The sequence below is a fragment of the Leptonotus elevatus genome, chromosome 12, assembly GCF_054856555.1.
Source record: "Leptonotus elevatus isolate MCC_2025b chromosome 12, RoL_Lele_1.0, whole genome shotgun sequence".
In the NCBI taxonomy this organism is placed as follows: domain Eukaryota; kingdom Metazoa; phylum Chordata; class Actinopteri; order Syngnathiformes; family Syngnathidae; genus Leptonotus; species Leptonotus elevatus.
In genome coordinates, this window is record NC_141250.1 from 18,024,407 (window position 1) to 18,049,916 (window position 25,510).

Consider the following 25,510-nt stretch of genomic DNA (forward strand, 5'->3'; position numbering starts at 1 on the left):
CTCCTTTGAAATTCCCAAAGGCAGACCCCCCGAATTAAGCTCACTTCTGTTTGACCAAAGATGAGACCGGCCGGGAAGCGCGGCGGCTTTTCTCCTGCCTTTTCTCACACAGGAGTTTGCAGTCTACCCCTCAGACCTGTAAACCTCCAGAAAATCCCTTAAAAGAAGAAAAGAGTTGCTGATGATAAGTCAACAAGGGACAACCGTTGTGAAATTGTCAGCAATTGACAGCCACTCACTGTCCCGCGCGATTGATTTGTTGCCAGCACAAGACGGTAGAAGGTCTGAGCGCGACAGTTTGAGAACTATTCAGTCAAAACGTCAGCGTCATACGATGTTGGTTTTTGTACAGGCAATTAGCTACAGCGCTGCTAGCTAGTGCTTAGCATGTAGCATGTCACAGTTCTTAGGTTAGAGCTTTGATTCGTTATAGTAGTTTGGGATTTTTCATTATTATGTAGTTAGTTTTTATTTTTGTATTTCAAATTCAGGTAGCTTTTATTAGTTTTTAGAGCAAGTTAGTTAGTTAGTCTAAAATGCTTCATTTTAGTTTAGTTTTTTTAAATTAGTTTTAGTATTTGTTTTAGTTTTTCTTTATTTATCTTTATTTAAAGGTTACAGTAAGTATTTTCAGCAAAATTATTATTATTTTTTTTAAATACCAAGCAGATGAACAACCACCATCAATAAGTCAAATACAGTTAGGTTTTTATTTTAGGTTTAAGGTTTTTATTTTATTGTATTATTTTTATTTGAGGTTTTCTTACTGTAGGTTGTTGTGGTGGGCAAAACAGCAGGACATACATGTGGAAGCAGAGCCCAGAGCATGGCAAAAAAATAACTGAGTGGTCATAAAGATAATAAAAGCATTTTCACTCATGGAGGCAGCACTTCATACACTCTCAAAAAGTGTGCTGATCTGTGTGCGACACATCACCAAACACAAGTATGTGCTAGTTATCAAAAGCTAATGCTGTTAGTTAATACAAATCTGTGAATCCAACAAAAATCAATGCAGCTCTGCTTACCTTTTAATTAGGGCTTGGACGATTAATTGGCCGATTTAAGCACTTTATTTATTTTTTTATCTGTTTACATATTATACACATACCACGTTACAACATAAGTCAAAGACAATTGGCACCCCCCCCCCCAAAAAAAAAATCTGTTAAAAAAAAATACTAATGGACAAATGTCGCGTGGTTCTGGTTGGTACTCACAAATAAGTGTGGCGTGGCGGAAAAGTCCAATGTGATGTCCCAATTTATTTGAATACAAAGTCACAAAATTGTTCACAAACTGGTTCTCCGCAAAAAAAACCTGTGTTCCTCTCCCTACCAGATCCCAACTCAATAAATAGATAAATTAATTAATAAATATTGATAATAATAATAATAATAATAACTTAGATTTATGTAGCGTCTTTCGGTGTTTTCAGGCAGTGCCCTGATTCTGGCCATCCCTTGAAAGTGGCTGTTGATTGTCGCCCCCAGCCTAGCTTCTAGGTCATGGCCGTAGAAACTTGGTGCCAGTGCCATTATTATGGAAATGAGTTCCTCAGTCTACCAGTTTTTCATCAATCAAAGAGAGGAACATGATTAAAGTTTGAAGTTTAAATGCAAACAAACAACTGCCGTTTTCAAAATTGAGATTTTGTGACCAGACATATTGGTTTTGCGCAACTTCAAACAAATCTTACCAATCGTACACATTTAGCTTTAGAGGTTGAAACTTTGTGCGTCATTTAAATCCATAAATGTAAATAGCACACACTCTCATTTGTGATGATAATATATTGTTTGGATCAAGCTCAATGTTCCCAAAGTCCAGTTTATTGATCGATGCTTGTTGTCCACCTCTCAGATAAATTTTCATTCTAAAGTCTGATTTCCAAAATAGAAAACATGTTCGCACCTATTTTCTCGCGGTTACATCAATATTGCATGGCTGCGTTTTAATGCTAGCCAAGTGTCAGGCATTTGCCGACAAAGTTAAAGCTCTCCAACTTGTAGGACACCTCTAGACCAAAAAAATAATAAAAAATCACTCTTAATAAGAGTCTTCTCCAGAAAAGATTGAGCGGTAAAGATTATGTGAATCTATTCCGAGCACATTCAAAGGCAAGGGACCACGCACTCCCCTTGCGGGTTCATTATCATTCTCAGGTTATCCCGGGCCCAGGGAATCTGGAACGCAAATGAATTAGTGAGAATTAAGAAGTCTCTGTGGTCTGAAACCTCTCCAAATCTCCTCCAAGATGAAAGGTACATCGCGATGGCTTATGCACCCTAAGCACCCCATCCTCATGCACACATGCATGCACGCGCCACCGCCGCCTCTCAGAAAAAAAATGGAAACAAGCGCTCGGCGCTGTCCCACGTCTGGTGACCGCCGGCTTTTGTCGCCGGGGAGACGAGGGGCAGGGCTGCAGGACGGACGTGTGACGCATGGCCGGTTATTAATTACAACACTCAGGCACTGGCACTTTGGAGTGGTTGATCTCGAGCTGTAGTTAGCCGACAGAGGACTCTCCACTAGCTGCCCGACGGAATCTGGAGCAGGTAAGCAATAATAGTAGTGAAAGGACCAGTTTTTTTTGTTTTTGTTTTTGATTTTTCAAAGAATTTGTTCTAATTTTTGCCCCTCGCTCCAAAGCAGCACTGGCACCAGAAAAATGTGAAAGGGGAGTTTTTTTTATTCAAATTCGTTTTTTAAGTACACTCCTAATATATATGTATATGTGTGTGTCTTCAACAAGTACTTTGCGATCAAATTTGTGCATAATGACACCCCATCTTTTGTTTTTCTCAGGCTTCATAATCACTTCCTCTCACGGCCAAAAAAAAAAAGAAAAGAAAAAAAGATGATGCTGTAATGATCTGCCTGTGCTCAGTATTTTTCCCTCCTTCCCAGCCGTCAGGCCAGGCCTTTTGTGACAGACTGCAGAGGCTACCTCTCTCTCCCTCAGCTCATTCAGTATCTCACCCTGCCCTGGTGCTGGACATCAAATGACCAGCTCACCCCCCTGAGGAGCTCTCAAGTTTCTTCATTTCAGCAGCCGCCTGGCTCCCCCCTGGTCAGCAGCCGGCCACGCTGCATGGGAAAGAGGGACATCTGCCCGTCTGAGTGTAAGGGACAGGCTGGCTCACCGTCCGTCTGTCAGTACCCTCACGCCCGTGCACTCCCTGCACTCCCCTCCTTGTTATTCTGGGGAGGATGCGGGGATGTGATGTGTGGCATTGTTTGTGCCATAGTGGTCAGAAAAAAAGATGGGGGATGGGTGGCCGGCTGGACTGAGGCTAATGCACTGGAAGCTGCGACAGAGCATAACACCGCTGGACCGTGACGCTCCTCGGCACGCATTAGCAGGAGAATAGTACCTGCCTACACTGTATATACGTTGCACAGGCCGCGTCTCTGTTGCTGAGGCCGGTACGGTGATTTAATACGCAGGTCAAATCCAATCATTTTTAACCCATGGTTAGCAAAATTCTAGAGAAAGTGTCACAAAAAATGCCGCAAAAGCCGGAGAAAAAGCCAACCACATTGATACACTGAAGTAAAAGTCTTGGGAAGTATGCGTCTGGAGTGACATCATCCATAAAGGGTGTTTTGTTTACCTTTTGTGGTTTAGTTCCAAATGGTTTTGATTGTTGAGATCCAATCAGATTTACGTAGGGAGATGATATAAAACACTGTTTTAAAAATTGTTTTATATGCCCACATGCTTTAAACGGATTATATAATTATATATTAAACTTGATGTAAACAAGCTTATTATTATTATTATTTATTTATTTATTATTTTTTTACAATTTCTTACTCTATTTTGTTTTGCCTCCCGTTTTTGGTGGAAGTGTGATTCAACTGTCGACCACTAAATGGCGCTAAACTATTTTGCAAAACACTGTAAATCTGACTAACGAAGAAGAACTAATACAGGAAGTCGGTATTTTTCCCCCCAGAAGATTATGGCACGTCAACCCTTTTCAATCTTGCTTTTTACGCCTACAGAAAGCAACAGATGTTGATTTATTTTATAAGTTACATCTTTGAGCATGATTATTGATGGATATTGTGAGAAGGTAAGTTGCGAATTAAGATGTACTTTACAAGTTAGTTATGTTATTTTATGCTAGCTGTTAGCTATTTATACTCCTGTTTGTATTTTGAATTCTCATATTGTGTTAGTTCTATTTTATTAAGTGCTCTTTGCAGTATCACTATCCATCCATTTTCTTAACTAGGGTCTGGAGCCTATCCCAGAACTGGTTGCCAGCCAATCGCAGCACTTTTAGTTGTTTGTTGATGATATTTTAAGAAGTCATTAATTCACCTATTCATTGATTTTTATTTTATTTTTCATTTCCTTTCTATTTTAATTTACACTGAAGGTGCGTGACTCCAATTTCAGACTTGCATGTTGATGAGGGCTGAACAATTAGTCGATTTCAAATAAAAAATGCGATGTCGTAGAAGTCAATTTTCAAATCGTAGAGGCTGCAATTTGGAGGGGGGAAAATACGCTTTGGTTCGGCTTTATATGCATGTTATTTATTTATTGTGTGTCTTGATTCAGTAAATTCACCGCTTAAGAAGTGCACTCCACATCTGAAAAAAATCATGGTTATAAAGCTGCAGATATGTGCGCATTGTTTTAATCTGATTGATGACTTACTGACTTATGATTACACCATACTTGTTTGGAAGAATTTTGTTGTCATAGTGAATGCTTAAAAGACCGCAAGTGAAAGTATTTAGTGAGTTAACAACTCTAATTGAAGTACTGCCTTTCAAAACTGCCTTTCATAGTAATTCAGGGTTCATTTATCTTTATTTCAGTGTAAACCTGACCTTTTAAGGCCAAAACACTTTTATATAATAAATAAGAAAGGGCGAGTACTGATACCAGGTATCGGTAAAACCAAGCCTTGATTCAAGGTAATTGTACTAGCTGCCCTCTCGTGGCGGTTTTACAGTTAGGAACTTAAAATGAGAAATTAGAAGATAGGAAATTGACGTAATTTCATGCAATTTTGAGGAAAAATTTGATTTTGCAATATATATAGGTCTTTCTTTAAAATGATCTGTCATTCTTTTATTTAGGTATTTTTATTTTATGTATCAAAAGTACCAGTTATTGGTACTCGTGCTAGTCTGAAAAATGTGGTATTGAAATCTCTCATAATAAATATGATGTTTTTTTGTAATACAGATCAATTTATTGCTTGTGTTTATTAAAAAACACAACTTGAAAAAATAATTGCATATTAAATTGCAATGTTGAGGACAGAAATCACAATTGGATTATTTTTCCAAATTACTTAAAAATGTGATCAAGACGGGTCACAGATGATGAACCGTGATACGGCGGTGGTCACTAATACCCAAACATTAAAATTGACATGATTAGAGTGTATGTAAACAGAAACGGTGTTTGTCTCCCGTCATTTTTTCCTGATGTAAACACTGATTATTTTGTAATGATTACCTCTAACTAATTAAATGAGGTCCTCTGCGACCTGTTCCGTGAAAGGAAAGGCTCAACGATCGATAGGCACATATTTGCATAAAAATCTATTTGACCGTAACTGAAGGATCACGGCTGAGCTCCTCGGATAAAGATGTCTGCGGCCCCTCTTTGCCTATCCAAACCGCCGCCTAATTTCTTCTCCTCCCCCCCCCCCCCAACTTCATATTTGTTCTTTGCTTTCCACTGATTTATAAATGGGGTTAGAGTTCAAAAGCATGTGGCTGAAGGGAGCCAAGATGTGCACATATATTAATTAGCATAAAGGCAGTTAAACTTCTGCTGCCTGAGTTTCTGTTTAATTGGATTATGTGGGAAATGTTCAAACACTTTGCGGAGGGGGAAAAAAGGGAAAAAAGCCTTTCAACTGGCAAATCCCACGCATTTAACCATTTGTTATGTTTCCGCTCAGGCCGAAGCGGTGGAATCGCACGACTCTGCTTTTTGACTGCTGGCCGCCAGCCACGCGTCGACGGGCGCTCGGAGGAGCCCCGCACCTCCTGGACTGAGGCGGAGGTGAAGGAGAGAGTAGCGCGCTCTCCTTGTCAGCTGCAAGGGTAATTACTGCTGGCTGAAATTACTCAACATTTGTTTATTAGCTCCCCAGAGCACACTGTAAATAGATTGTCTGTTATAGTCCGATCACATTAAACCTTCTCCCCCCTTCCCCCCCCACATGGCCACCTCCCGCTTGCTATGAGCCAGCCTGCTGCTCACTTATTGAGCAGCTCCAACCAAGGAGCCATGTTAAATGTGATTGTTTTCCATTAGCCACATCCTGTCTAATACCTCACGTGTGCGCTGCAATTACTGAATTCTGCCATGCTACATAGCCTTCATTAGTTGACTGTGGCAGAAGCACCCCTCCTCCTCAACCCCCCCCTCCTCCCTCGCCAATACCATTTTTAACACTTCTGTTGTTGTTATTCATGAGTGAGGAGTGTTTTGATTAAGTATTGATTTTAACATGGACACTGTGCACATGGAGATGGTGTGACTGTGCACAAAAAAAAAAAAAAAAGGCAGCCCATGTCTTCTCTGGTATTCATTGCGCTGGCTGCGTCCTGTCAAAGATGACATTCTGAAACAGTTGACCCACTGAAAATGAATTCTCGGCCGCAGCCAAGTGACAGAGGAGAGCGAATCATACCCCGAAACTGTTTCGAGATTAAAAGCAGAGGCAGGCGCACGCCTGTCAGCGCAAGTGGAGATGGAAAATGGGATGAACGTGTAGTGTATTAATTCACAGTGTAAGATCAGTTACACGTGAAAGATGATTACATCAATTTTGCGCCATTACACAAATGAAGCCGTCGACGATCGCCGCTGGAGCAGACGAGCGAGATTTTTGTCCCAAAACTGGTCCTGATCGTCCTTCTCCCAATCTGAAACCAGTAATGATGTTTGATGCTTTCTGATCTGATGCAGAGTGAATTTCAAGCTTATTTTACACCAAAATCACATCTATGTAATGGATTGTTTAAAATATAATAATAATTCACCTGTAATTTTTGGATCACATTTTGTTGTGTATTGATTCATCAATCAAAATTCCTTTAAAGAACTTTACTGCATAGATGTAAAGTCATTCAAGCATAGGTTTTGAATTTGAGTTTTGGAAGAGAATTGGGTTCATATCTTGTGAACATTGTAAACATTAAGCAAAATTACATTAAAAAAATATGTTTGCGCTCTCCAATTGTGCAGTGTCATTCATTTTTTTATGACCGCGACAAGTATATATATATATATATATATATACATTTAAAAATATATATTTGTGTTAAGCCACAAAGATAAAATCTTAAGTTAAAATAACTTATTTTTTTAAAGAATAAAAAATATATGGTTTTATATTTTAATTTATGTTTTTATGTTATTTCTTTATATTTAGGATTTGTAATTTATTTTATTTTATTATAAAATGTTGAAAAAATCAACCCCCCACCCCAATTATTTTTTGTTTCCAAGACAAACAATTCTTCAAAAACTGCTAATGAATATGAATAAATATTGAAATAAAAGAAGAAAAATAATTGCAGGTGGTTGACAGTAGTTTTAAGTTGTAATATCACCATTCACCACTAGATGGCAGACATGACTAAGTACATTAGTAGGCCTAATAATTTTTTGCAGATTTGGAATTATCTGCAGGACAAACAGTACCAAAACAAAATTACAATTGTGAGTGAGTTGATTTTTGTGAAAAAATGAACACAATGAGTTCTTGCACTTATGTTTTGTGCCGTCCTTGAATGGTAATTTTTGTTCCAGGCAGCCATTTTTGTGCTGGGGAAAAAATATATAGTATGTGGTTATTTTGTTGTTTGCTTCGAAGCCTTTGTTGTTGGGTTAGAGTAGTGGATCCTTTATACATGAGAAATGTATTATCAAAAATGAAATATATTAAGAGTGTGCATATATTTTGTCGATATTTGAAGTAGAATTTTTGTCATACATCTGTTTAGGAAGTGCGTGGGCCCATGTGGCCCCCCTAGCAGTGATGAAAAATTGTGGCCTACTGCAGCATTTAAGTTGGCCATACCTGGGCTCCAACATGATGTCTTTCAATACATTTTAACACAGCGTGAGAGCTGTCCTCGCTGGTCCGTCGATATTATAAAGCAGGTCATTAGAGGTTGCCATGGCAATAACATAAACACTATAGCGGTTCTCCTTAATAAAAATAAAACGGTGAAGATCATTTTGTTGTGCAATATACGTATTGATTATTAAGATGACAAATTGTTAATTTTTTTCTAATTAGATTATTTAACCCCACCCCTTTCATCATCACTTAAAATTCATCATGTCGCTGGAAAAAAAACAACAAAACTCTGCTTTATGAACATAATGTACTCTGCACCTCACTCTCATTTATTTGTGTGCAAATATTGATCCTTTTATCAATACCAGCCTGCCGCCAGTGACACCTGTACTGACATGCGGGCTAGGCACGGGCCCCCGTGTAATTTGCCGGGCCCTTTGCGAGCGACGCGCGGGGGCCGCCTGACCGGATTACACGGACAGAGACATTTGTAAAAGAGATATTTAGCTGTAAAATGAACTAACACAGCATGCTTTGTGTGCCCGTGACAGGTAGAGCATGGCTCCCTGGGAACAAGAGTAATAAAGCGCTATCTGTCTGTTGCCTTGCTTTTCCTCTAATGCCCCCCTAATAAAAGGCACCACTGAGGTGACTGTGCACAAATAAGGGCCCCGAGCTGCTGGACATCCATCCCAGCCCTCTGGAGCCACATTACACAAACCTAATGGCCACTCCAAGCTTCATTAGGATATTAATTCTCCGCGTATGTGAAGTGATTCCATCTGTAACGTGACAGTAGCTGGCTGCCGGCGAGACGCCGCGTTTATTGTTGTGCCCGCAGCCCTCCTCCCTCCTCCCGCCGTATTCTTAGCAAGCCGCTATCTGCTTTTGGCTTTGAGTGGCCGACAGAAATCTGATGATAGCGCTTGTCCTTTGAGATGGAGCCCAATGGAGCAAGTCCGAGCGCTGCTAAAAGCGGAGCTCCATCAGAGCAGGGGAGCAGATGGTCAGGTCGAACCCGGACGGGTCTGGGAAACAAGCGGCAATGCTCAACAGAAGATGTCATTTTGCTTTTTTTTTTTTTTTTTTTTTTTTTTTTAAAGACAAGTCGACTCCCACCTGCAGAATGTCAAGTAGAGGCAGTGTGACAATAATAGATCTAAAAGAAAAAAATGTTTTCCAAAAACATTGGCCGCAAAGCACAGGTATCGAATTTGAGGCCCGCGGGCCAAACATGGTCCTGCATGTCATTTTTGCGGGCTGTTCACCTGGGGGCAGTATAAAGGCCAATTTATGCTCAATTCACGCTTTCTTATTTGGATGCGTCAGCGATCAGCGAGTTTAAAAAAAGATGATGACCAATCACCGATCCGATCAGAAAATGGACCAATGCATATTTTTAAAGTGGAAGTCAACCGTAAACATTTCTTGACAATAATGTGTTATATGTGACCTCACTAACATGACATTCTGATTAATATTACATTTGTGGAATATGAGTTATGAAACAAAAGTTTTATCCATCTCAGGGGGTGGCCATTTTGTCATTTGTTGTCGACTGAAGATGACATCAATGTTGCTCAGGGCTCAGGCAACGGCTAATCACAGCTCATCTGTTTTCTGAAGCTGCGCTGTGATTGGTTGTTACCTGAGACCAGAGTAACTGCGATGTCATCTTCAGCCAACAGCAAGTGGCAAAATGGCCGCCCCCTGAGATGGATAAAAATGGCTGGATTTCGCTGCTTAACTCATATTCCACTAATGCAATATTAAACATAAATGCTAAATATCTGCCAAGCCGATCAGATCTGTGTATATTCTTAACATATCCGTATTTATTACGTTTTTTAGATCCACTAATATGTCCACATTTTACTTTTTTTTTTTTTAATGCTTTGAGTGCATTTATCATGGCTTAGATATGATTCAGTCCAGCTTTCTCCAACATTCCAAAAGCAAGCTTATCAGGTTCATTAAAAACTACAATTTGTGTTTAGGTGTGAATGTGAGCCCAAATGGATGTTTGTCTATATCTGCCCTGTGATTGGCTGGCAACCAGTTCGGGGTGTACCCCACCTCTCGCCCAAAGCCAGCTGGGATAGACTCCAGCTCACCTGCGACCCTAATGAGGACAATCGCTCTGGAAAATGAATGAATGGATGGAAGTATTAAAAAATCGATCTAAGAATGAGCGGTGAATCAGCATCATATGTGATTCAAGGAATTTCCTTTGTTTCAAAGAGCGTTCCGTCAGAAGATTAGCACTTCAGCTGCTCGTCTTTGCGGTTAAGAATTTCATTCATCCCAACAAGGCTCGTCAAGATATAGCTGAAGTAGGATTTTGACATTTGTGAAGTGTAAAGATAATTGCCAAGAAAGAGCCAGGCGGGAAAAGCGAGAGGAAATGGAAGATAAACGGTTGAAACTACAGAGAACTTTGAGGGGCGGAATGTGGGGTGGGGTGGGGGTCTGATCGCACAGGGGCAACAAGCCACAGAGACCAAGCACATAAATAGTCATGAAATGAGAACTTTCTACTTTGTATTGAAGTTAAGACTGAAACATTGAGCGAGAGGCCACCGGGCCACACTAAATAATCCTTGACTGAGCCGCCCATTCTGAATCCCATATTAGCTGGCCAGATTTTAATGTAAATATGCCATTATGCCGTCATTACGCCGATCAGGCTGCATGGCACGCAGGTCAGCCCAGCCAGCGTTAATTTTGCAGGCAAAAGCTTTTTTTCCCTTCCTCTTTTGAAATGTTAATAACTTTCTATTAGTTAATGTGGCGTGACTAAAATTCAAATCAGACATAATTTATTTTAATATCTGTGACGAGCTTGTATGACCATTTAGCGGCGGTCTCCCGCTGAATACAACACTCCAAATTGTAGTAATTTGCATTCGGCGGAAAAGGCACGCCTTGTCTCGCTGTGGTGAAGTCAAGGATGATTCATTTATGCTCTGTGAAGTGCAAGTATATAGAATTGAAAATTGTCATCCATCATATTTGCTTTATTTATTTCTTTTCATGTGGAGCTGTAATTTCCACACGGTGAAAAGTAGCATTTATCTTGAGTTTCAGAGGTACTGACCAGTGGAACAGGAGAGAAATGTGACTTTCATGCCCTCTTTGGAAACAATGGCGCTGCTAGTATGGAAGGATTAACACGATAGAGGGCTGCTGGCCAAAAAAAGTGTGCCGATTGACCCTTCACCTGCTGCTATGCAACCTCCGGCTTTGTGGGCGCACCTCAGGTTGTGCGTTACGTACAGCCAATACAATTCGACAACTCTACTCATATCATGGCAGAAAGCTCAAAAATTTGTGGAAGCACAGACCTAAAGGGAACTTTCTTCACAATTTCAAAAATTTCATGTTTTGTTGACATTTCTGTAACATGCTTACATCAAGCTACGCTAAGGATTAATTTGGAACAACCCTGTTCAGTTAATTGAAAGTTCCTTTAACCCCACACATTTTTTTTAACACGCGGTAAATAATGCATATATTTGTGGAGACTGGGGTCAAATTGTATTTTACAATTTTAAATGTGCAGAATTTCACAAGTTACTTCATGTTAAAGATTAGATAACTCTTAACATGTAAAGAAAAATGCACTTAGCTGTCACCAACATCTTACAAATGCAATAATGCCATCTAGTGGCAGAAAAATGACCAACACAAATCAATATCACACTCTTATTTTTTATAGTACAGTACATCTTTAAAAAATATATATTTTTTTTAAATTCTATTTAATGAATTATTATGAAATTACTGTATCAATGACTAAAAGATGCAGCCATATTTCTATTATAATTTATAATCCCCCCGCCCCCAATTTTATGTTAACAAGAGTATGAAAACTTAAAGATTAATCGTGAGTTAACAATTGGAGTCATGTGATTAATTACAATAAAAAAAAATTTGCCTGACACCCCTAAAAAAATATGACATCACTGTTTCACTTATTTGCTTAGGCACTAATAAAGTTATATCAGATTTAAGTACTAAAGTTCATTACATTCTTGCCTATTAAGGTATTTTCCAAGGTTTCCTCTGAATGGCCATTTATTTGCTGTATTAAGATCAATGATGAACTTTTATTCATAACTTATAACAATTACAGCAACAGGAACGAAATTATCGCAACCAAAAGGAAATCCAAGCTATTACAATTAATCACAGTATTATACTCGAGACAATCTCAACTCCACATCCTTCAAAGTTTGATAGTCATCCATCTTTGTGTATGTTATGCTAAATATTTTCCCGTGTCAGAATGACTGCTGTGAAAAAGGGCCATTAAAATCAATAGTGGTCGAAGACTTTTACTCACTCGCCCTCTTTTTCTGCTAATTGACAGAATTCTTCTAATTAGCACTTGAAACTGTGTCAAAGTTATAACATGATATTGTCCTTGAAACCTGCTGTAAAACAGTCAAAATCAGTTCTATCGCACTCAAATGGTTCATTATCGGCAGATCATTATTCGTATTTAATTTGAGGGGGGAAAAATGCAAATGTGAGGAGACGAGTTGAGGCTAATAGTTCCAGGTGAAGGTGTCGGCAGAGGTTTCAATTAATCAGCCGTTCACTCCTACTTTTAAAGGAGGCTTCCGGTGGCCCTGTGAATTTTTCAGGGTGATGCCGATTGAAAACATCTGGGCAATTGTAGGGAGCACTCCCACATTATCCAGCACCGGCTGAGATTCCACAATGCCCTCTGAAGTGACAGCTTTGACCTCGGCCAGTGTGCATGCGTGCGGCTGCCAGAATGTGCTCTGGCTGAAAAAGAGTACACAGCCACACGCTCCAGGCACTGGATGGTACTGCCGCTTATGACGGGAACTCTGTTGACAGCCAGCGTTTCGGCAGGGCTAAAATGCTTCCCGCTTGAAACCAACCCCCCCCCCCCCCCCCCCCAATGCAAAATATTTGGACACAGATTTGAGATGCTCAACAACAAGCAGTATTATATTTATGTAATATATTCTGTGTACGGTGCTTGAAATGCTTACAAATATGTGAATGTCAGTGTTATATTTTGAAGGTTTTAAAAGTGACATTTGGATGTAGATGCTTGGAATTGAGGTTCTTTCACAACAAATTTAACTGAATAGGTCACTTGTTAAAGACATGCACTAAAACATGCACTTATACTGACAAAACAGGGGCCATTTTAGGATCTGCCCATTTACAATGAGAATGTCAAGTATAGACTATGTTGAAATAGCATTCCCCTTCTCCGTTTATTTGTATTTTATTGTAAAATTGGATGGAAAAATAGAAGATGTTCCAGTGTTTGAATCCACCTTTTGTGAAGCTCAAATCAAAATGACAAAATCAACCGAATCAACAGTCGATAGTTAATGCCACCCCGTCACAAATTGCGGGTTTGTAGTCCAACTATTTCACCGATTTTATGTATTAATTTTGTTGCAGTTTATAACTACGGTATTTAGTTCTGCATTCCATTTGTTTTGGGTGTAATTCCACTGCCGGTCACTAAATGGCGGCAATTTGGAAGAAGAGTGAAAACAGGAAGTGTTTCAAGCTCATCCTAGTTTTTGCTGAAGATTATTGAATGCCAATCCTTTTCAATCCTGCTTTTTAAACCTACAGAAAGCGACGGCAGTAGGTTCAATTACATTTAATTCAAATTCAATTAAAACAATGTATTTCATCCTTTAAAATAAATGAAAGGGGACAGGTTTAATTTATAATATACATCTTTGGGCATGATTATTGATGTAAATTGTGAGTTGATAAGTTTAGCTGGTTTACCGTAGTACTGGAACAATGTCCTGTGGTCTGATGAGACCAAGATAAATATATTTGGTTCAGGTGGTGGCAACCAGGTGAGGAGTACAAAGACAAGTGTATCTTTGCTTACAGTCAATCATGGTGGTGGGAGTGGCATGTGTGGGGCTGCATGAGTGCTGCCGGCATTGGGGAGCTACAGTTCACTGAGGGAACCATGAATGCCAACATGTACTGTGACTTAATGAAGCAGAGCATGACCCCCCGCCCCCATTAAGTCATTTTCAGATCATAATTGTGTCAATTGCATTTTCATGAAAACGAGGATTGGTTTGTAAGCACGGTTGTTGTTTTTTGTTTTGTTTTTTAAAGCTTGAACTTAGCATAAGACATTTTCTAGGACATTTTTTTCTAGTAGGACTTTTTAAAACTACGCCATCCTCCTCTTTGTCTGTGATTGACTGTTTACATTTTCAAGACATTTGCTTTTTGGTTATTTTGTGTGTAAGCAAAATCCATCTGCTTCACGTATAGTGATTGTCAGCAGATGCACATTGTTATTCCAAACAGATGTGAGTGTGACAAGCTTAAACACAGAGAGTATCGGTGCCATTTAAATCTCACCTGCCCACCACTCCAACTGCTAACATCTTGATTGGGCTGAGTGAAAAAAAATATTGTTTCCACATTTGCGTATTTACAGCAACAGTTTCAGAGAGGCTGCTAGCATAATGAGACGTTTGTTTAAATATTTTAGCTGAATAAATATTAATGGAATTAGTAGTAGCCTAATTAGTTTCCAAGAGGAACGCTTTATCATATTTTATTCCAACAACGTGTAAATCCAAGGAATGGGCACACTCAATTAGCCACAATATTAGGCACAATGTAATCCGATCCAAGACATGCTTTTACAGGTACGCCAATACAGGAGTTATTACTTTTACAATGTTTAGTATTGTGGTTGCTGTGCATTGCATCATACTGAGAGAGAATATGTTATCTCTCTCAGAGCCAGATGCAATTCCATTTGACACCCCTGCTGCTTAAAACCATAATAATAAACATTGTGTTAAAGTCCCTTGATGAAAAATAAATGCTACTTCATTTACACTTTCTTATGGTATGACACATGTTTGAGCCATAAAATTATTTACTGTACCGTCGCATAAAGCTTCCGGTGGCTGGATTATACTGTATCCCACCAGGTCATTGTGAAGCTTTATGCGTCCCGACAAAAGGCGCTAGCCACCAGCTAGCTCTCAAGCTAAATAGGCTGTCAGAGCTCCTCTCAGCTAATGATGTATATTAAAAATGTTTTCTAATTACGTAAAAAAAAAAGAAAAAAAGAGCAGTAATGTGATAGGAGGAACATCATCACACATACACAAATGCCTCTGTTTTAGCCACGCCCCCAAAATTAGGAACACAAAATTGGTCCACAATTAATTAGTGCGTAGTTCTCAGGCCTGGTTTCAGACTCCAGATTCCTGCAAACGCCTCCGTTCTGACGTCGTTGCTACAGCAACCTGTCAAATGGGTCAATAATGTGGCTAAGTCTGAACTGGACCAGATCCCATTTGGACACAAAAACAGTGTGGACAGTCAGGCCCTCCCCCAAAAAAAATCTGATTTGAGGAGGAATCTGATTGCAATCAAATCTGCCTGCAGTCTGAACGCAACCTCACTCTTTTCACGTTTTCACCAATTATCTTCAAACATATCACACATTTAGAACAAAAAATCTGAGAATTGCTTTCAAATGAATACCTGTCAATACAAAACGCGCATCATTCTTTTTGTAAAGGCCTTGTTTGGTCAAATTTATTATATCAGAGCTCATCAGATTGTGCAGCTGTTCTAAATAAAGAGTCCGCTCATATGTCCTTGTAGTGCAACAGGGAGTTCTAGGCTGACTTAAATTCGAGATAGGTGCGCCTAAGCTGTATTAATCCATGCTAGAATGTAAAAGCTATAAACTCTGTCGGAAATAAAATGGCAGCGGAAAATGAAAAATATTATAGATTAAACAAAAGCGAGTGAAATGGAGTTCATTTGCATCACCCTTCTCTTTTCAGATGAGCTAAACTGCTTACCATTATTCAAAGATATCTTTTAAATAAGGCCCAAATATGCGGGTGAAACCAATTTAACGAGCGGCCACCAAAGACGTTGGTCAAATGATCTATATAGAGATTTTCACGGCGTAAGCCTCTTATCACAGCTGCTATAAAACACACATCATTCTGTTTCAGGACTGAATTTCAGAGATATGAAAATACAATAAATGTGACATCTTAAAGCTTGGCTTACAGTACTTGTTAATTACAAAACCATTTCAAAAATGAAGTTGGCCAAGTTAAAGAAAAATGCATATTAATCGTGACTGGCTAAGATTTTGTTCTGAAAAGGGGAAGACGAATATCGCCAGTGATCAACAGAAGCTTTTATATAATTGAAGGCTGTTCCATTTGCAGCTAATCAAGTTGTATTGCAGGTGCTTTTCTCATTTAATGAACTTTTTAGTGACAATATGTCTTAATGGTACCTTAACGCAACAGCCTCAGATGTATTTGAACTTTTTAAAAGGGGAACAAGCTTTTTAATGCTATGGCAGCTGTGGCACATTATGCTGTGTTAGCACTAGCATCTAGCACTTAAATTACTTCTCAGTAATTTAAGCTTATTTGTCTTGTCAATATAAGCATGTTAACAAACTATATATTTCTTACTGTCCCTTTAATTTGATTCATTTTCCGTAGTGAATGAAAATGATATTTAACTTAATCCCCTGGGATCCATGATGGCCATTCATGTCCACATCACATCCTTTTATTTATTTTTTAAACAGTGAAGCTACGTTACTGCAAATGTGATGAAATTACCAAAGGGGAACGATTTTTGTCGGATTTTGTGATTTCCAACTTCAAAACTTTAAATATATCGATAGTAAATTTGTGGCATGAAATCAGACCTTTTAGCACTATTGTAGCCTTTTTAAAACCCATAAAATTTTTGGGTGTCTATCTTTTTATCTATTGGATTGAATCATAACATTTTGATATAGGTTGAATTCCAGACTCAACATTTAAAAATTGTACTTGTACTACCAGATCAGATTTAAATTTAAAATTTGCCAAAGGCTAACTGAGTAAATCTTAATCAAGCCTTAACCTGTGCTCGTCTGCTGGTGGTTAGCTTAGCTGACTACTGCTTAAGAAACTACGGCATATGTATGAACGTAAATATGACCTACCAACAATCAGGTTAATTTAACCGTATAATCCAAAATCACGATCGGAATAAAAATTCGATCCCCAAAAAAACATGTAACTTTGCTTTTGGAAAGTCTGTTAGCAACATGCTAATAATCAATGCAACATGCTAAAAATGCAAATAACTATGGGCTAATGAATAGCAATGATATTGCGGTGATATAACGGATATTTGAATCCAAGTGGTACAGTAACACATAGACAGAAAATATAACAATACAATACTCACAGGCATATATTCTTTATCATCTGCCAAAAACAAACAAACAACTATTACAGCAGCTCGGCAATGAGTTGTGAAGCTCTCTTTCATGTGTCTGTATGTCTGTATTATACTGCTCCCTGGTGGCCAAGCCATGCACACAAGAAGGAGCACAGTGTGTGGCTGGAATGTGATTTTAATGAATTAAGAACTGATGTAAGTAAAAAAATAAAATAAAATAAAAACATCCGCACAAAATAAGCACAAATGTATTTATCCTTTTATATCCTAAAAACTACAGTCTATATGTGGCCGACAATGGCCACAAAAAAAGCTTGAACCAGGCCTGGAGGTTAAGGACAATAAACACGAAACCCAACAAACAAACAATGCATCCTCTTTAATTGACAAGACTGCACAACTTGTTGAACGGTGTTATCCACCCAGCAGACACACAAGTCATACGCCGATGCTTTGTGAGCCTTTCCGACATCAACAGTCGGCCTGGTGGTGACCAAAATAGCGTCTTATTAATCAAGAGAGCCCTCTTAACGCGACTAATTGAACTAGCTAAACAGCTAATGAGCAAGTGCAACAGGGAAAGACTTGTTTTGTAATTTGCACGCGGTGTTGATGTATTCATGCTTCATGAATAATCGAGTTTCTATTGTGTCAATGATGTGAGATTATTGAATCTGGATAGTGACCAAAATAAAATAAATAAAAAAATTAACACAAAAGTCTTGGCTACTAAGTACAATATAGCTAAAGCGACAACATTTCGACCAAAAATGATACAAAATGTCAGATGTGTTTTTTGTTGTTGTGCACTCTAAAAAGAGTTGGGTGAAAAAATAACCCAACTATAGGTCAAAAATGGACCGATTCTCTACTTGGATCAATTTGACCCAACTTTGAGTCAAGAAATTAGTATTTTAGTGTAAAACAAAAACAAAAAAATTGGGTCATTTTGTATAAAACAACCCAGAAAGTTGGGTTGAATTGACCCATGAAGTGGATCAGTCAATTTTTGATCCGTAATTGGATTACTTTTGACCCAACAGTTTTTAGAGTGTGTGAGGAGACTTACCTCACAGGAAGACAGTTATTGTAGCATCCTTATATGCTGATGTTAGGTATTGATATATATATATAGCAATTAATATTTTTTTTATTTGTTATGGATAAAGGATGGATAGATTTTTAAATGTCATTATCTTTGTCTTATGATGTAATGTGTTTGTGTGTTTAAAAAAAGGCCGATTTTTGCAGATTTAATGGTCGATTAAATCAGCAGGCCGATTATAGGTCACATTGATGGTGGAAAGTGTTTTGAAATGATTTATCACACAAATCTAACATTTTAATAGGGTTAAACACGTTATGTCCACTGTGTATGTTTTTTTGCCCTCTAATTAGTCAACTATTTTAATGTGAACTATAAAGCCAAGCAAGTATTAGCAAGTACTGTGTTAGCATTTCAAGCTAGTAAATTTGATGTAATTTATCTTGGTGTCATAATTTTTACATCATAAAAACTTGGAATTTGAACAGGGGTGTGTAGACTTTAATTATGTCAACTGTGTGTGCTAACCTAAGCAAAATTGAGTTTTGCTTTCACTTTGGTCCTGTATTCAATCGTATTGCATCATGTACAGAGCTGAGAAGCATTGCTCTTAAAAAAAAAAAGAAGGAAAAAAAAAGCCAAAAAGAAAAAATTCTCATGTCTCCCATTTTTCCACTGCGGCCGTCCAGTCAATAGCGGCCATCCTGACACTGACTGTGTAGCTTATTAGAGCTCGTGTCTACTTCAGCAAGCACTCCACAGTGCAAAGATGGATGAGCAACACTCCTCGGCCACTACAGCCACATTTATCTGGAAACGGCGGGGAGAGTTTTTGGAGGTGAGGAATAATTCCAGCCAGCAGTCGGTGCCCACTTTGAGAGGGAGGAGGAGGACCACCATGGGGCATCTGACAGTGATGAAGAGCACGGGCACACGCTGGCAGATTCGTCTCGAGCCGCGGCGAGGCGAGGGAGGGGGAAAGACGGAGGGTGGTGGCTGAACAAGGTTTAACAATAAAAACAGCAGAGTGTTTGTCTCTGACGCCGGGACTCGGTGCCATGCAAAAATGACAAAAGAGCTTCACTTTTTGCGGACTTTCAGAACTGACAGCGGCCCATCAAACACTACAAGGCTGTTGTTCGTCAATGACGTGCGCTTCTTTTATATTGGCGTGCTCTCTCTGATAGCGCTGATGGCGATCACGTTGCCCAGGGGCCTGAAACTGACAGGCAGGCAGGCAGGCTCAGAAGCCGCACATGTAAATGAAGGCACACTTTAGATGATAGAGAGATGCACATATCCCATTTTTATTTATGTATTCAAGCTGCCCTCTGCTGTTCACAGGCCCAATGGCAGACCGTGGAACAAAAGGAAATCGCACATTTGGATGTCAAACCTCAACTGGCCCCCACCACATCCTCGCCCCTTCCTCCTCACAAGACTGGAGGATGCAAAATGGGCTGGCCTTTGATGGAATGTAAGATTAATTGATTCTATTTGCTTGTCTTTTCCCTTGACTTTACGTCTTTACAGACAATATAAGCATGTTTTCTTTTAAAACATTGATAGCGCGAAGAAGATATGAATTTTAATGTGAGGAGTATATGGTTTATTTATTAGTTGCACTCAAATACAATTAAATATACTAATGCTCATCTATTTACCGTATCTATCCATTCATCCATCCTTGCATTTTGTTTAAAAGTTATAAAAATGCAAAAACGTATTTTTTGAGTACTTTAAATAAATGGATTTCATATCAAATTATTACAATTATTATTCCATTTTTATGCTCTTCAACAGAAATTTAGTAGGTTCTAAAGAAAAAAAAATGTTATTAGAGGAAAACTGACATTTTGGGGGTAACAAAAACACAAAAGTACTTTATGAAAATCACATTAGGTCTTAGTATTAATTTGGAGAGTAGAAGTGTAGCAATTAGTAGAAAATGGAATTGACGACAGTATTTTAAGAACTACATGCGTGTGCACATAAATTTACTGTGATTTTGTAAAAAAAAATAAAAATAAAAAAGGGGGGGGTTCTAGAGATTAGTAGAAATTTAGCAATTTTTTGGGGTTACTTCAAAATATTTTGGCATTTATTTTATGAAGATCGCAAAAAAAAGTGGTGTAATTACTAGAGAAATAACAGCTGCTCTGAGTTTATTTCAAATGGTTTTAAATGTACTTTATGCAAATCACATGCCATCTGTGTAAAAAAAACAAACTTGAAAATGGAAAAAAAAATTCACATTGCTCTCACAATAATTTTGTAGGAGATTTCTCATCTAAGAAAATAACATGCTTTTGCATACATTTTCTATGATATTTGTTGACTTAAAATTATTTTAAATAAAAAAGTCATATGCTGCTCAGGAATTTAGTATGTTTAATAAATAAAAAAAAAGAAGACATGTGAGATGTTTAAATAAGTTATAAGAATAACAATTTAGTGTGGTATTGTACAAATAAGTTTTGTCATTTGAAACCAAATTTTTTGGGGTGTTAAAAGTGTTCAATCAACAATGAAGATTTAGTATGATTTTGTGCAGAAAATGTTCAACGAAAATAACATTGTAAAAGGAATTTAGTAAGGATTTTGTATAATTGCATAGCGATTCATCGAAAACGGACTTGTTTGTTGGATTCGAGATTCAATGCTGTACTTTTGTATTGATTTTGTGAAAGTAGTTTGCAGACAGTGTCTCTCCAACATGACAAATGCCGTTTCTTCTTTTTCCTGGCCTGACGGGATGCTTTCAGCTCAGCATGTGCGCCGTTTGCGGCGTGCGTTGCCACAGATCTCCCCATTTCTTTCCAGTGCTCTGCCGCAGGGGTTTGTTGGTGCGCACCGAGCGCAACCGGGCAGTCAAGCTTGAAAATATTCCATTCGGAACTAAGCTAATGCTGCACTTTCTTTTCTCTTAGTACGATTTCCTACTAAATTCCCAGGAGCACATGTTGATTAATGACATGCACACTCAAGAGAGCACCTTTTTACAGTGTCACTCACCCATATTTGATTTACAAAAGAATGTCTTCCTCCATTTTTTTTTACCTTTTACCTGAGTGTAGCCTTTCCCCCCTCTTGACAATTACATTATGAATGTGATTTTCAGAAATATGCAAGCACACCTCCGAAATGGAATTTGCGAAATGCAAGTGGCCTGCACGCTAACTAGGGCAACATATTTTCCGCGGTCATTAGCATATCATCTGAATTCAGCTAGCTGACACAATTGCAGAGATCAGCGCAGTTGATGTGTCAGCCACATGTATGTGTTGGCTGCTCTCAAAGTCAAGTGGATGTTAATGCCCCGCACACCCGCCGGTCTGATTTCCCTTATAAAGCTGCGGCACATTTGCGCGCGAGCTCTCCTTACATCTTTGAAGAGAAAATTGTGGAGTTTAACCTTGCGTTATTATCTCTCATTTTGGCTTTGTGCAGGGAACAGACGTACATCCACAAGGAATTTGGCACAGTGGTCAGGACGCTGATAATCCCGAGTCTTTGACTGCTGATAAGGCGGCCAATTTAACAAAATTACAAACCGCTATTGCCGATGCTAGCCATTCATTAATGGAGAAAGATAATAATTCAAATCAAGCTCTTACTAACAATTATCACTCTTGATAAAGATTTCATTAAATCCCATTCAAACTTTCACTCAGTAAGAGCAGTGGAACAAAATGAAAGCATATTTTCACTTTTGCACATTGGAGGGTGGGAGACTTGCAAATCCCCTTTTCAAAACAAATGCTGTTGACCAACACGGTTATTAGCGCCCCGTTTAATTACATTTTGCCTTTAATTGCGTCAATCAAAGTAATCTATAATGCCGTTTTTAATTACACTTTGGGAGTGACCTTATGAAAAGAGAATTTTATTATGTGCACGCAATAATTACCTTGCCTCCATCCAGATAGGTGCCAGTGTCTCATGCGCCTTCCTATTGGACAACCGCACCAATGACTGAGATTATAAATGTTTTAGAGTTTTGTGAAAATAATTAACAAAGACACGTTTCAGGTTCCTCTGCAATACGCCCCAGAAGGCAAGGGTAACATTTACCTCTCTTATTCAACAAAAAACGTCTCACACCAGAAAATCTCGCACACAACATTAAACCTCTCACATGCCAAATAAACTCACACAAAAAACAACTCTCCCACTACAAAAATGCAAAAAACATCTCACACAAAAAAACTCACACACACACAACAAAAAACAACTTTCCTGCAACAACCCCCCCCCCCCAAAAAAAAAATTTCACACACAACAAATAACCTCTCATATGTAACAAGAATTCACACTTCCAGGAAAAAATTCACATTTTGCAAAACCTCTCACTCACACTAATATACTTCAAACTTGCACACTGTAAAACCTCTCACACAACAAACAAATCCACAACAAAAAACTCACACTTACCCAAAAAAACTCACATTGCAAAACCTCTCTCTCATGCCAAAGAACATCTCTCACGGTTTAAAACGACTCTCATACACAACAAAAACTCTTATTCAAAACACATGAACACACCAATAAACCCCTCTCATAGTTAAAAAAAAAGAGACAAAAACTCTTACATAGACCAAAAGACATTAGTTTGTTTTGTTTTTTTCAACAACAGCAATAAACCTTTCACAAACACCCCTCCCCCCCAAAAAAACAACAACCTTCACGCGCCAAAAACTTTCTCTCACATATAGCAGACAACCTCTCCCACAAACACAAAAACACACACAGCACAGGCACACCAAAATTATTCTCAACAAAAAACTCACACACGAGAATGCACTTCTCACAATCATTCACCTAAAACATATCATACGCATCGGAAAACTCTCACACACAACGGAAAACGCTCAATCACACACATACAATATTCTCACAATCACAGAAACTTCTATATGCACTAAAACTAAAACACAAAAAAACTATTACACAACAAAGAAAAAAACCTCTACTTGAACCTAAAAACTTTCACACACACACTCAATCACACTCACCCAGAAACACCAAAAAAAGACTCTCTAAAATCTCTCAGGCACAAAACAACCCTCACACTCATCACAGATCAGTTTTACTAAAAAAGCAAAGAACAAAACGCTCACATAGAGAGAAGCAAAAGCTCTTATTTCTGCCTGAGAGTCAACAGTTGTGTGAAGCCTTATATTGCAAAAACAGCTCATTACCTACTCTTATATAAAATATTTTTCCCACTTATAAATTAAGATCTCGCACGCACGCACGCACGCATGTATTGCACAGAACGTTGTCAATGTTGCTTTGAGAAAAAGGAAATGACTTTAATTGGATGGCTAAGGAGCTTGCGCAATACGATGCCGCTAATGCCGAGCTGAAGCGTGCGCGGTAATTACAATCATTTGTCAATCTTTAAAACTTTATGCATACATAAATGTTATTGTGGTGCATAATTGCTTTTAGTTCCATTTGGCTGATCATGCATTCAGATTGCCGCAGCTGTCTTGTCACGCCGCTGCCTCGTGATTTTCAACTCTATAAGCGATATCATTCTTTCTTTAAATCATTCCATGCACTTGTCAAGCGTGATGGCCACCGCGCGTGCACGCCTGCGCATCCTAAGGGATAGCTCGCATACAAGGGAGGTGAAGAAAGACAGGTGCAACAAGCGGTGGATGGCAATCCAAGGATGAATGGGAATCCTGGTGCGGCTCGACTTTTTCCTCCCTCCCCTCCCCCCCTCCTGCTGCAAAACAAGCGTCTGGCCCTTCCTTTGTATGGTTGGCCTTGTCAGTCCTCATCCAGCATCCACTGCTAGGCTAAACGCAGCTTCATTTCACCAGCTCCAAGACTCCATGCATAGAGAATACATTGCAATGACAAAGCACGCGTGAAGGTTTAAAACGCTTTCATTACAGGCTGTACTCACAGCACTAATGTACCAATTATTATGGTAATTTTACATGTCTACAATTGTAAATTGTATACACTCGCAGGTCAAAATATTAGGTACATAATTTAATGGCATATATATATATATATATATATATATATATATATATATATATATATATATATATTTAGTATATCAACGCCTCTGTTGTTTGCTGCCAGATTTGTAGTCACTCCATCACACACAGAAACAAACGAAGAGTGTGGGAAGCTAACGTCTGTCCAGCTCGCAAGCTAGCTTTGCTATCCGATGCAGTTGGTTCGCGGCAACAAGGATTTATTATTTATCCCTTACGACACTAATAGGTGTAAAAACTGACCTGGATTCTACCTTTGGCGGCATCCTGGCTAAAGTAAGCCATTTTAAACCACAAAAGAAAAAACGTTCTAGATTTCCAGCCACTGTACTCTCCAGTTTAATAGATAAGTCTTCAAATAGGTGAATGTCAAGCTTTGTATAACGCTTTGGGCACTGTGCACTCTATTCACCATTTTGATCAAATTGGATTCATTTGTTGGACTAGATTTGAATCCATTTGGAAGTCATTCGCTACCTTAAGCAAAAATAGCAAATCAAGATTTTGAGAGCAAGTTTGAGCTCCAATACATACAAAAATCTAGCGACCAAGTAAATGTCATTTAAAAGCATACTTTTTTTTTTTTTTAAATGTATCAGCTCACATTTAAGTCACTTATCTAATAAACTCATTTAAAACATTGGAAATGTGACCCTGCTGTAGCTTTAGCCTTGACTAAACTGAGCACCATTTTATGAATACAAAAAAAAATAATCTCCCATTTCCATCTTCAGTGTAAGGCAGCTTTGGAAACATAAAGCCCGAGAGCAGATGTATCGTTCGAAGCATCTCCGAACGCCGAGCGATGGAGCAGCCTGGAGACCGCGCAGCCTTCTTCATGCTGGCTTGCCCGAGAGCTGCCCAGAGCATGGACAATTAGAGGGGTCCCCGGTGCCTCTTTGCTCTCTGTGTGCCTGGTGGGCTCTTCTGTAAGGCACCAGGGGGTGGGGGGTTGGGGGGGCTTGTGGCACCGACTGGGCCAGCTTGACGGGCTAGGCCAGAGGCGTAGAGCTGGGGGAGGCCTGATCTCGATAATCCCTTCGCCCCAAGAGGCTGTCATAGCACTCACACCGCTGGAAGCTAGAATGGAAATGGACCAG

The 25,510-nt window shown here is 38.9% G+C and overlaps 1 long non-coding RNA gene across 2 annotated transcripts; it reads left to right on the plus strand.

The window, feature by feature from the left end:
* The first annotated feature begins 3,939 nt into the window (after positions 1-3,939).
* LOC147164856 (uncharacterized) lies at positions 3,940-25,284 on the plus strand. 2 transcript variants are annotated; one of them, XR_015096724.1, is made up of 4 exons: positions 3,940-4,085; positions 5,943-6,087; positions 19,735-19,867; positions 25,145-25,284. It is a non-coding gene; the product is annotated as an uncharacterized LOC147164856 (long non-coding RNA). The 2 variants fall into 2 exon arrangements; XR_015096723.1 differs by lacking the exon at positions 25,145-25,284 and having other exon boundaries at positions 19,735-20,074.
* The last annotated feature ends 226 nt before the right edge of the window (positions 25,285-25,510 follow it).